We start from the raw sequence: 12,124 nt of genomic DNA, 5'->3' as shown, positions 1-12,124 counted from the left end.
TTTGGCCACCTTATGCGAAGAGTTGACTCACTGGAAAAGACTCTGATGCTGGGAGGGATTGGGGGCAGGAGGAGAAGGGGACGACAGAGGATGAGATGGCTGGATGGCATCACTGACTCGATGGACGTGAGTCTGAGTGAACTCCAGGAGCTGGTGATGGACAGGGAGGCCTGGCGTGCTGCAATTCATGGGGTCGCAGAGTCGGACACGAATGAGCGACTGAACTGAACTGAACTGAATCTCAAGTTTGACAGTTTACATAACTAGTAACTGAAAAAGCCGGATCTTGCTAAGGCTGCATTTCTAAGCCAGGTATGTAGATTTAAATGTTAACCTAAAGATACTGAGTAGTATAACCAGTGTATAGAGTATTGTTTATGTAGCAATCCTTTTTTTCTTTTGGTCATAATGGTACTTCTAAATATACAGATAACCCACATCAACAAAGATGTTGATTTCAAAGCTGAAAAATTATATGAATATTTAAAGATGATAAATTCATTCTAGGAGACTTCCAACTAAAGTATCTTGAAGTAATTATGTCACTTTTAGAGGAAACTTCACAAGAAACAACAATAAATTTGCTAATTGAACTAGTATTTTATTCTAGAATATGAGAGGTATATGGCGACAGGTCAACAATGCTTTAGAAAGTCTAACTCCACTGAAAGTCTCCTTAGTTTATGATATTTTTCTACAATTCAGTTTCTCTAAGGGGAGAAAAAGAAAGCAAATGTTTATTGAATAGAATTGTGTTTTACATGATGTTTTTTATACACATGGCAACACCAAACAATTCAAGAAGTGACTTGCTGAATAAAAATAGCCATGATTATCTGCTTAGTCACAAGACAGAAAGCATTTGGCATTATAAAAAATGTGTTTGAAGCACTCTAAGAGTGTGGAAATCATTAATAATGCTATCAGGAGCTACTTTATTAAATGTGTGACATGACACTGCTATTATTCACTGTATTTCTTTATGTACCATGAGATCTTTAATATGTGCCTAGAGAATCATTTTAAACTATCATCAATTTACTGACATATATTAAGGCCAGTTCTTGAAACAATGCAGAACTTTTCTCCTCCTTTATTCTGAAATCTCCAATAGAAATAAATTTGTGGCTTATGTGAGCCCCTCAAAGGAAAATAAAACTCCAAAAGAATACCACTACTCTTTGTAATTTCTTTCATTTGTGTATGTGTTCATGATATTTGCTCCCTCCCCAGTTAGTGATTTTGAACAGAACAGCTATCAGTAATTTTATTCTATCAGCATGAATGATATTAACAAGCTAAAAGCTTCTAGTACATGGATTAAAGAGATGAGCTTAAATAATAAAAAATTATATCATATGACAGTGTATGAGAGTGTATGTGCTAAATTGCTTCAGTTGTGTCCAACTTTTTGCAACCGTATGGACTGTAGCCTAACAGGCTCCTCTATTCATGGGATTCTGCAAGCAAGAATTCTGGAGAAGGTTGCTGTGCCCTCCTCCAGGGTATATTTCCTACCCAGGGATTGAACCCACATCTCTTATGTCACCTGCTTTAGTAGGGGGGTTCTTTACCACTAGCGCTACCTGAGAATCCCCTTTCCAAAATATTAAGAATTGATACTCATTTAATAATCTGTGGGTCTCACATACATTTCAAAATTTTTGCATATCTGTTGTTTAGATTGAATTATCTATGTCTAAAGAGAGAAAGGAGAAGGAAATGGCAACCCACTCCAATATTCTTGCCTGGAGAATCCCAGGGACGGGGGAGCCTGGTGGGCTGCTGTCTCTGGGGTCGCACAGAGTCGGACACGACTGAAGTGACTTAGCAGCAGCAGCAGCAAAGAGAGAAAGAGGATGATTACGTACTCATTATTAAAATTTGCTTTACTTCTCCCTGAGATTTCTTTTTCATCTTTAGAAATAGAAAACCAAATGAAAGACAACCATTGGGTAAAATCTGAACACATACTTTCCTGAGTATTTCGATCCATACACAAACTATGAGGGATAGTATAAATTTAGGATAAAAGTTGTGAAAGGGTAAAAAAGGCTTTTATCTTTATGCAATTTTATATGCTAATTTTCAGATACACCAAAGGAATACTTTCACTGAAGATGGATTTATTTACGCTTGCCAATCAATTGTCTTGAGCAAGTACAAAAGTAAAACACTCTGTAGTTACATGACAGTTAAGGAAATAGAGAACAGTAGGTAAACAGGGGGCTTCCTAGGTAGCTCAGCTGGTAAAATGCCTGCCTGCAATGCAGGAGACACCAGTTTGATTTCTGGGTTGGGAAGATGCCCTGGAGAAGGCATAGGGTACCCACTCCAGTATTCTTGCTTTGGACAGAGGAGCCTGGCAAGATACAGTCCATGGGGTTACAAAGAGACGGACACAGCTAAGCACAGCACAGGTAAACAGGATTGAGACATGTCAGAGATATAGAGGCAAAGGGGCTTGATTTAGTCTGGAGAAAGGTGAGCGGCCAATTTTAAGTTAAGGTGGAAGAAGTGGTGGTTATATACAGTCTTCCACTGAAATTCCAATAACCTGCACATCCAATGTGAGTCCTCTACTGTAAATATTAATGTGTACTAAGACATACTACAGTTGATGGTAGTGTTACATTTAACATATGTAGTTGACCCTTCATCAATATGAATTTGAACTGCGTGGGTCCATTTATACCTGGATTCCTTTCAATAGTGAAATCTAGGTTACTAAACAATCCATGGTTGGTTGAATCTGTTGATGTGGAGCTATGGATATAGAGGACCAACTATTAACTACATTTGGATTTTCTGCACAGAGATTCAGCATCCCTAACTCCTAAGTTGTTCAAGGCTCAAATGTATTTTTAAAGGCAATGAATTATCTTTTTTAGGTGCTTTTTCTTCTAAAATGTTGTTAAATGATGCATTGTCTTATATTATTAGATATAATTTTCTTTTAACATATGAAATATCAACTTAGTGACTAACATACATTCTCCTTTAAACACATTCTAACGTCTAGTCAAGGCTATGGTTTTTCCAGTGGTCAAGTATGGATGTGAAAGTTGGACTGTGAAGAAAGCTGAGGGCCAAAGAATTGAACTGCGGTATTGGAGAAGACTCTTGAGAGTCCCCTTGGACTGCAAGGAGATCAACCAGTCCATTCTAAAAGAAATCAGCCCTGGGTATTCTTTGGAAAGACTGATGCTAAAGCTGAAACTCCAGCACTTTGGCCACCTCATGCAAAGAGTTGACTCATTGGAAAAGACGCTGATGCTGGGAGGGATTGGGGACAGGAGGAGAAGGGACGACAGAGGATGGGATGGCTGGATGGCATCACTGTCTCGATGGACATGAGTTTGGGTGAACTCCAGGCGTTGGTGATAGACAGGGAGGCCTGGCATGCTGCAATTCATGGGGTTGCAAAGAGTTGGACATGACTGAGCTACTGAAGAGAATGTTTTGTTTAAAAATTTTAGCATTATAACTTTTACTTAAATAGAAATCGCTTTTGTAGGTAAGGTAATCTTTCTGACTATGTTTTGGGAGGGATAGTCAGGTAAACTGTAGAATATGGTTTTACTTTTACATTTAATGTAATGGTTTATCAGCAAGATAAACATAATGGTTTATCAGCAGTGTTTGGGTGAAGGTGGAAAGTGGAGGCATTTTTTTTGCTTGTTTTTTGAGCCTAGAAACCTATTAAAGTTGAATCAAGGGATATTCTTGAAGACATAGACTGTGTATGAATCAAACGGCTGGTAACTGAAGCAACCAAATCAATGCTATTGGCTAAATGATGATGAAACTGATACATAAACAAAAAGAGACTCATCTGTTTATAATTTAAAACCTCTTAATTATTTCTCTTTGCAATATTATTCCTTATGTTGTAACATGTTTTTCTTATGTCTTTATTTCCTTGACTAAACTATGTAATTGCACTATAAATTATTCCCATTTGCAATTCAGCACTGTATCCTTGTAATGCTTTCCCTTGAGCCATGGAAAAATCCTAGGTATATGAATTTTTTATCTTATGTTGCATTTCCCAGATGCATGAACTATTTGTTTAAATGAGCACACATGAAGTACATTTTGATTGTAAATACCAAAAGTTGGATTTTAGAAAGAAGAGGAAAGTAAATTCTCAATGGTTCAAATCCTGCTGTCAAACATGTGTGCATGCCCAGTCACTTAAGTCATGTCCAACTCTTTGTAACCCTATGGACTGTAGCCCTCCAGGCTTCTCTCTCCATGGGATTTCCCAGGGCAGAATAATGAAGTGGGTTGTCATGCCCTCCTCCAGGAGGTCTACCCAAGCCAGGGAACAAACCTACATCTCCTACATTGCAGGCAGATTCTTTACTACTGATCACCAAGGAAGCCCAATTTTGGATTCAGCAACCCACATTCCCCCCCCCCTCCCCCAATAGCTTCTCTCCTGGAGCGCTGATTTAAGCTAATAAGAATTTGTTTAAATAGTCTATATGTGTCTTGTCCTGTAGGTCATCATAGAACCATTCAATTTTAGCTTTTTGGCATTAGTGGTTGGACTTAGACTTAGATTCCTGTGATATCAAATGATTTGCTATGGATATCAAATGGTTTGGTCTGGAAACGAGCAGAGATCATTCTGTCATTTTTGAGACTGCACCCAAGTACTGCATTTCAGACTCTTTTGTTGATTATGAGGGCTACTCCATTTCTTCTAAGGGATTCTTACCCACAGTAGCAGATATAACGGTCATCTGAATTAAATTCACCCATTCTGGTCCATTTTAGTTCACTGATTCCTAAAATGTTGGTGCTCACTCTTGCCACCTCCTGTTTGACCACTTCCATTTTACCTTGATTTATGGACCTAACATTCCAGGTTCCTATGCAATATTACTCTTCACAGCATCGGACTTTACTTTCATCACCAGCCACATCCACAATTGGGCATTGTTTTCACTTTGGCTCCATCTCTTCATTCTTTCTGGAGTTATTTCTCCACTCTTCTCCAGTTGTATATTGGGCTTCTACCAACCTGGGGAGTTCATCTTTCAGTGTTGTTTTTTTTTTGTTTTTTTTGTTTTTTTTTTTGCCTTTTCATACTGTTCATGGGGTTCTCAAGGCAATAATACTGAAGTGGTTTGCCATTTCCTTCTCCAGTGGACCACGTTTTGTTCACCATGACCCGTCCATCTTGGCTGGCCCTAAATGGCATGGCTCATAACTTCATTGTTAGATAAGGCTGTGATCCATGTGATCAATTTGGTTAGTTCTCTGAGATTGTGGTTTTCATTCTGTCTGCTCTCTAATGGATAAGGAGAAGAGGCTTATGGAAGCTTCCTGATGGGAGGGACTGGCTATGGGGGAATCTGGGTCTAGCTCTGATGGGTGGGGCCATGCTCAGTAAATCTTTAATCCAATTTTCTGTTGATGGGCAGGGCTGTGTTCCCTCACTGTAGTTTGCCCTGAGGCACCTCCCAGTACTTTTGTATTCAGTGCCTCTGACCCTACTGCAGGCCACTGCCAACCCACACCTCCACTAGAGACTCCTGAACACTCACAGGCAAGTCTGGCTTAGTTTCCTGTGGGTTCACTGCTTCTTTCTACTGGCTCCTGGTGCACACAAGGTTTTTTTGTGTGTCCTCCAAGAAGCTTCAACAGTACACGAACCAAGAACTTCCAGATGTTCAAGCGGGATTTAGAAAAGGCAGAGAAACTAGACATCAATTGCCAACATCCGCTGGATCATAGAAAAAGCAAGGGAATCTCAGAAAAACATCTACTTCATTGATTATGCCAAAGCCTATTATTGGGTGGATCACAACAAATTGTGGAGAATTCTTAAAGAGATGTGAATACCAGATTACCTCACCTGCCTCCTGAGAAATCTGTATGTAGGTCAAGAAGCAACAGTTAGGACTGGACATGGAACAACTGACTGGTTCCGAATTGGGAAAGGAGTACATCAAGGCTGCATATTGTCACCCTGCTTATTTAGCTTATATGCAGAATACATCATGCAAGTGCTGGGCTGGATGAAGTGAAAGCTGCAATCAAGATTGTCAGGAGAAATATCAATAACCTCAGTTATTCAGATGACACCACCCTTATGGCAAAAAGTGAAGAGGAGCTAAAGAGCCTCTTAATGAAAGTGAAAAAGGAGGGTGAAAAAGCTGGTTTAAAACTCAACATTAGGAAGTGCGCTCGGCGGCCCCGCGGATCTGTCTCTTGCTTCAACAGTGCTTGGACGGAACAGACCCAGGGACGCCCCTTGCTCCAGCCTCCGACCACCCTCCAACCTTTTTTCCAGTCGCAACCTTCGGAGTCAGCCACTCAGCTGTCCGCGATCACCGGGACCAGCCACCATTTTTTAACTCCTTATTATTACCGACCAATCATGAGCTCCCAGATTCGTCAGAATTATTCTACCGAGGTGGAGGCCGCCGTCAACCGCCTGGTTAACATGCAACTGCGGGCCTCCTACACCTACCTCTCTCTGGGCTTCTATTTCGACCGCGACGATGTGGCCCTGGAGGGTGTGGGTCACTTTTTTCGCGAATTGGCCAAGGAGAAGCGCGAGGGCGCGGAGTCTCTTGAAACTGCAAAACCAGCGTGGCGGCCGCGCCCTCTTCCTGGACGTGCAGAAGCCATCTCAAGATGAGTGGGGTAAAACCCAGGACGCTATGGAGGCCGCCCTTCTCGTAGAGAAGAACCTGAATCAAGCCCTGTTGGATCTGCATGGCCTGGCTTCTGCCCGAGGAGACCTCCACATCTGTGACTTCCTGGAGAACCACTTCCTAGATGAGGAAGTGAAACTCATCAAGAAGATGGGTGACCACCTGACCAACCTCCGCAGGCTGGCTGGTCCCCAGGCTGGGTTGGGCGAGTATCTCTTTGAAAGGCTCACCCTCAAGCACGACTAGGAGCTTCTGGAGACCAGTGGCCATTGAAGAACCCACCTAACATCAGGGCTGCCTGAAGCCCCTCTCTGCAGCTACTAGGCAGCTTTTTTAACACCCTGGAGCCCTCTCTCAAGCCTTGGACCATATGGAAACAATAAAGCTTTTTGCAGCATAAAAAAAAAAAAAAAAAAACATTAAAAAACTGAAGATCATGACTTCAGTTCCCATCACTTCATGGCAAATAGATGGAGAAAGAATGGACATAGTGAGAGATTTTATTTTCTTGGGCTCTAAAACCACTGCAGATCATGACTGCAGCCATGAAATTAAAAGACTGTTGTTCCTTGGAAGAAAAGCCATGAGCAACCAAACAGCATATTAAAAAGTGGAGACATTACTTTGCCAACAAAGGTCCATATAGCCAAAGCTATGGTTTTTCCAGTACTCACATATGGATGTGAGAGTTGGCCTGTGAAGAAGGCTGAGCACCAAAGAATTGATGCTTTTGATCTGTGGTATTGGAGAAGAGTATCTTGAGAGTCTTGAGAGTCCCTTGGACTATAAGGAGATCAAACCAATCAATCCTGAAGGAAATCAGTCCTGAGTATTCATTGGAAGGACTGATGCTGAAGCTCCAATACCTTGGCCACCTGATGTGAAGCATTGACTCATTGGAAAAGATCCTGATGCTGAGAAATATTGCAGGCAGGAGGAGAAGGGGACAACAGAGGATGAGATGGTTAGATAGCATCACCAACTCGATGGACATAAATTTGAACAAGCTCTGTGAAATGGTGATGTACAGTGAGACTGGTGTGCTGCAGCCCATGAGGTCACAAAGAGTCACACATGGCTGAATGACTGAACTGAACTGAACTAAATTTATTTTGTACTACATACAAAGACATGAAGATACATCACAAGGATATATTATTAGACAACCTTTATACAACCTATATACAACCTATATACAAAAGGAAGACTACCTATGCAAAAATGTAACTTCCTCAGATATTTCCTTACCTCTTACCTCAGTCTCTCTGAATATCTTACTCATTGGTAACAAATTATTTTTCTTAAAACAAAGCTCCAGTCACAACAATTCTCTGATCAAAGATCTTCAAGGTTTATATTGAATCTAAATCTAATTAACTATAAGTATCTTTAGTAGGAATTAGAACCTTCAGCAATACGATCCAGCATGTTTTCTATGTAACTTATCTTTCTTCTCATATATAGCTATAATATAGGGAAACTAGGAATTTCTTATTTTTTCAAAATTCACAGTAAAGTTTCAGCTCTTTGCTAGGCTCCCTTTTTAATATATGCCTTGTATCTCTCTCTATGTGTGTGTTAGATAAGTCATTCCATTTGTGTCAAACTCTTTGTGACCTCATGGACTGTAACCTACTAGGTTCTTCTGTCCATGGCGTTCTCCAGGTAAGAATACTCGAGTGGATTGTCATGCCGTCCTCAGTATGTATACAACTTATTGCAAAAGCCGTAGTCAATCTTACAAGTCTCTTTAAGTACCAAGATTTTGAAGTCTCTTTTCATAAAAAAAGAGAAAGCATGGCTACAAGAAAAATAAAAAGTGGTATTAGAGGTCAGATTATATAAAGAGTATATTTTACTCTACAAATACAGAATTTTTATATATAATGATATATTTTATTAGATGAATAGTATAAGTATATAAATTTTATTTACATATTATATAAATGTAAGTATATAAATCAACTTTTTCTATAATCTAATCTCTAGTATCTCTAATTTCACTTTTCTTGTAGCCATGTTTTTTTTCTCTTTGTGAAATTATTACCTATACTAGATTGTGTTTCCTTTTCTAGAGAATGAGGGAATCAAAGTATTAATTTTTTACTGGAACTCAGCAAATAGTAAGATGAAATATTAAATGTGAAATATCAAATTAAGGTCCACTCAGTAAGAGACATGACTCTTAAAAAAAAACCAAGATTACTTCAAGACAAAATTGTCATATGAAAAGTATCTTTTCACATGGTTCTTCAATCCTATGATGAATTCTAATTGTTATTAAGTTGAAAAGAACATATTTCAATCAGTCAAAAACCACATATATAAAACTTTAAAGAAGGAAAAACAGAAGGCAAGTTTGTGCAATGATTAGAATATTGGTTCTATCTGAATAGAGGGGAAGAAATGGGTAATTATCAAATATTTGTTGGGCAGTGTGTCAGATTTGTTATTTCATTATATTGAATTTAATTGTCTTCTGGAGCAAAGAATTTGTGTTGGAGAAACAAAATATGTAGTACTGCCAGACTCAAAAGATTGGTTTAGAAAGGCTTAATGCCGTGGTGTGCTCTATTAAGAAGACTTGCAAGACACTTGGTCCTGCCCAGAATGTCATAAGACACTTGGTCTACAGCAAAAGGACCTTGAAATTTGGTCCTATTGAAAATGTCTTTGAGCATACTTGGTCCACCCAATTGGACTAAATGGACCAAATCAAGGACCATTTCATGTGGACCAAATAAATTATGGATATTTTGGATAAGATCAAATGCCTACTAAACTTAAGAAAATTTAGCTTATACACAAAATAATTATCTTCTATTTCACATAAAAGAAGCTTGTAGATTAGACTTCCAGTATAGGGTGATTATATGAAATCGTAATGATTTAGTTTCCTTCCTTTAAACTGTTTCATGTTGATTCCAAATCATGCTCCAGTGTGGCTGCCAGAAATCCAAATATCATGTGTATATTACAGCCAATAGCAAGAAGGAAGGGATGAGGCAGAGTATCATTTCTCCTTTGAAAGAAATATTTTAGAAATATTTCAAGATATTTCTGATCAATGACTATGTCCGTTGGGAAATCTACTACCAACTAAAGGGATAATGAAGAATGTATCTAAAAATTAGAAATATTCTTGGTATGAAAAGAGGGAGAATTTATTGAGAAATGTCTTGCAGGCTTAGTTAAAAAAAAAAAGCACATTGAGTTTTGTAAAATAGTTTTGTGTCTTGAGAGTATTATTTTCAGCAGAATGATGAAAACAAAACTGTGGAGATAGTAGAGATGATATTGCTGGGGAAGTGATGCATCACATTTATACCTCAGAGAGGTGATTTTAAAAGAACATTATGTACAGAATAAAGCACACCGAAAGGAGGAGGGTGATAATTTGGTAGGTTTTATCAGATAGTCAAGACCTTCTCAATTTAGCAGCAGCATTAGTCATAATTGAAATAAGTGAGAGTTAAAGGGAAGTAAAATAGTCCAGGTGGTTAGTGGCTAATGTTTGAAATACAGATACAAGAGCTGAGTTAAGAGCTCTCTAAGTAAAATGAAATATGTAACATGTTTCTGAATATCACTGGCTCTTCTGGGTAAGAATTTCTATACCTAGTCTGAAGGGAACTCATATGTCCATTAAGAAACTTTACTGAATATTTTACTTCACTTAGATTACCTGGATATTGCACAATTTAAAGAAATAAACTCTCTTAGTATTCATAGTAAAGACATATTTTACAAAACTATAACTGGATTTATACAGGCACTGTTATTGTTTAATTATGGATTTCTGGGGAAAAAGATATTTTCTTGAAAATCTTGCTGTCAGAGACAAATTCTTCGCTGGTTTTGGAAAGTAATGTTGCCTTCCCAAGCAGAAAGCTAGTTACATGAACTGCTGAAAATTCACAACCAGCTTTTTCAGTAAAACTATAAATAACAGCTATATTGTACCTTGGGAAAACAAGCATGGGCTCAAAACTTTATTAAAAGTTATTTTTTTCCTTAAACTGCTGTGTAAGTCACATACAGAATAAACCTAATAACTTATGCTTTATCTGTAGCAGACAAGGAAGAAGTAATTGGTTTGTCTAACTGTGTATCTACTCCTAAAATATCAACACAAAATACTTTTGGAAGTTGGGTGAGAAAACTAAAAAGATAGTTGACTATATGCCTATTGGATTAATTTTTAAATGAGGTTAAAGATACAGTTATTAAATAATACTTTCTCAATTTGCATGTTTTCTGATCACTTCCTGATTGTATACAAAATAACAATCTGATTTACAGTAATGTGTACTATTCTTCTGCAGGTATTAATAGAAGTGTGATCTTTACATAATCTATTCCAAATAAAGTGAGCACATTATTTAAATAAATACATATTTCATTCATGATAGGCCAAAAGCACCTGATAAAGATCTGTTCAGTTTTAAAAGGTACCTGAGTGAATAAATCACTTTCTTCATTTACAAATGAAGTTATTACCAGTATGCCTTATTTGTCTGATTTAAGTTAACCATTAAAAACAAAACAAAATTTTAAAAAAATCAACATACGAACAGAGTAATTATGTGAAAGGGGTGAAAGAAAAACAAAGGAGAATGAAATTCTAGTTACAAAACTCCAAGCAATATCATTTGTTTTTATGTTTTCCTTTCATTTACTCACTCACACTTAAATTCAATGAACATATGGTGAGGTGGGGGGTCCGCTGATCTCTTAGTGTGTTTTTCTTTTGAATTCAATGAAATTAAAATCATTCTACATATTTCTGTCTCAAATTCCAGCAAATCTAATAAAAATAAAACCATATCCATTCATTAAAGAAGATGGGAGTAAATATCTGGCTTTCTTAGGTTCCAAATAAAACATGTAATCAAGAATAATGCATCATATACCTACTGAATGTTCATTTAGACTAAATTTGGAGGAACCGATCTAGAGGAAGAAGGCATGAAAGAGACTGGAATCTTAACTCTTTTGAAATAACAAGAGGAGGTGAAGGGAAACAACCCAGATACTTTTGCTGGAACCCCGTCTATGGGATTTGGTCTATATTACAAAGTGGTAGAGGGAATCATGGTTAGTTTTTAGGCAGTGAAGTTTTAACTTGGCAAGTACAAAGCAAAAGTGAACGACTCAAGAGAACGATGTTTTTACATTATTTTTGAAGCCTGAAAGAAACCAGGTTCAGTTCAGTCGCTCAGTCGTGTCCGACTCTTTGCGACCCCATGAATCACAGCACGTCATCCCCTGGAGTTCACTCAGACTCACATCCATCGAGTCAGTGATGCCATCCAACCATCTCATCCTCTGTCGTCCCCTTCTCTTCCTGCCCCCAATCCCTCCCAGCATCAGGGCCTTTTCCAATGAGTCAACTCTTCACATGAGTTGGCCAAAGTACTGGAGTTTCAGCTTTAGCATCATTCCTTCCA

General features: G+C 38.2%; 1 pseudogene across 1 annotated transcript; it reads left to right on the top strand.

Annotated features, from left to right (window-relative positions):
• The first annotated feature begins 6,191 nt into the window (after positions 1–6,191).
• Positions 6,192–8,018, top strand: LOC147375663 (ferritin light chain pseudogene; annotated as a pseudogene). Its single transcript, XR_015161578.1, has one exon. The product of XR_015161578.1 is annotated as a ferritin light chain pseudogene (transcript).
• The last annotated feature ends 4,106 nt before the right edge of the window (positions 8,019–12,124 follow it).

Source organism: Bos grunniens, chromosome 3 (assembly GCF_055505025.1).
Source record: "Bos grunniens cultivar Pamir isolate PY7600 chromosome 3, Bosgru_T2T1.0, whole genome shotgun sequence".
Taxonomy (NCBI): domain Eukaryota; kingdom Metazoa; phylum Chordata; class Mammalia; order Artiodactyla; family Bovidae; genus Bos; species Bos grunniens.
Note: the sequence above shows the minus strand (reverse complement) of the source record. Positions and strands in the feature narration are given on the sequence as shown.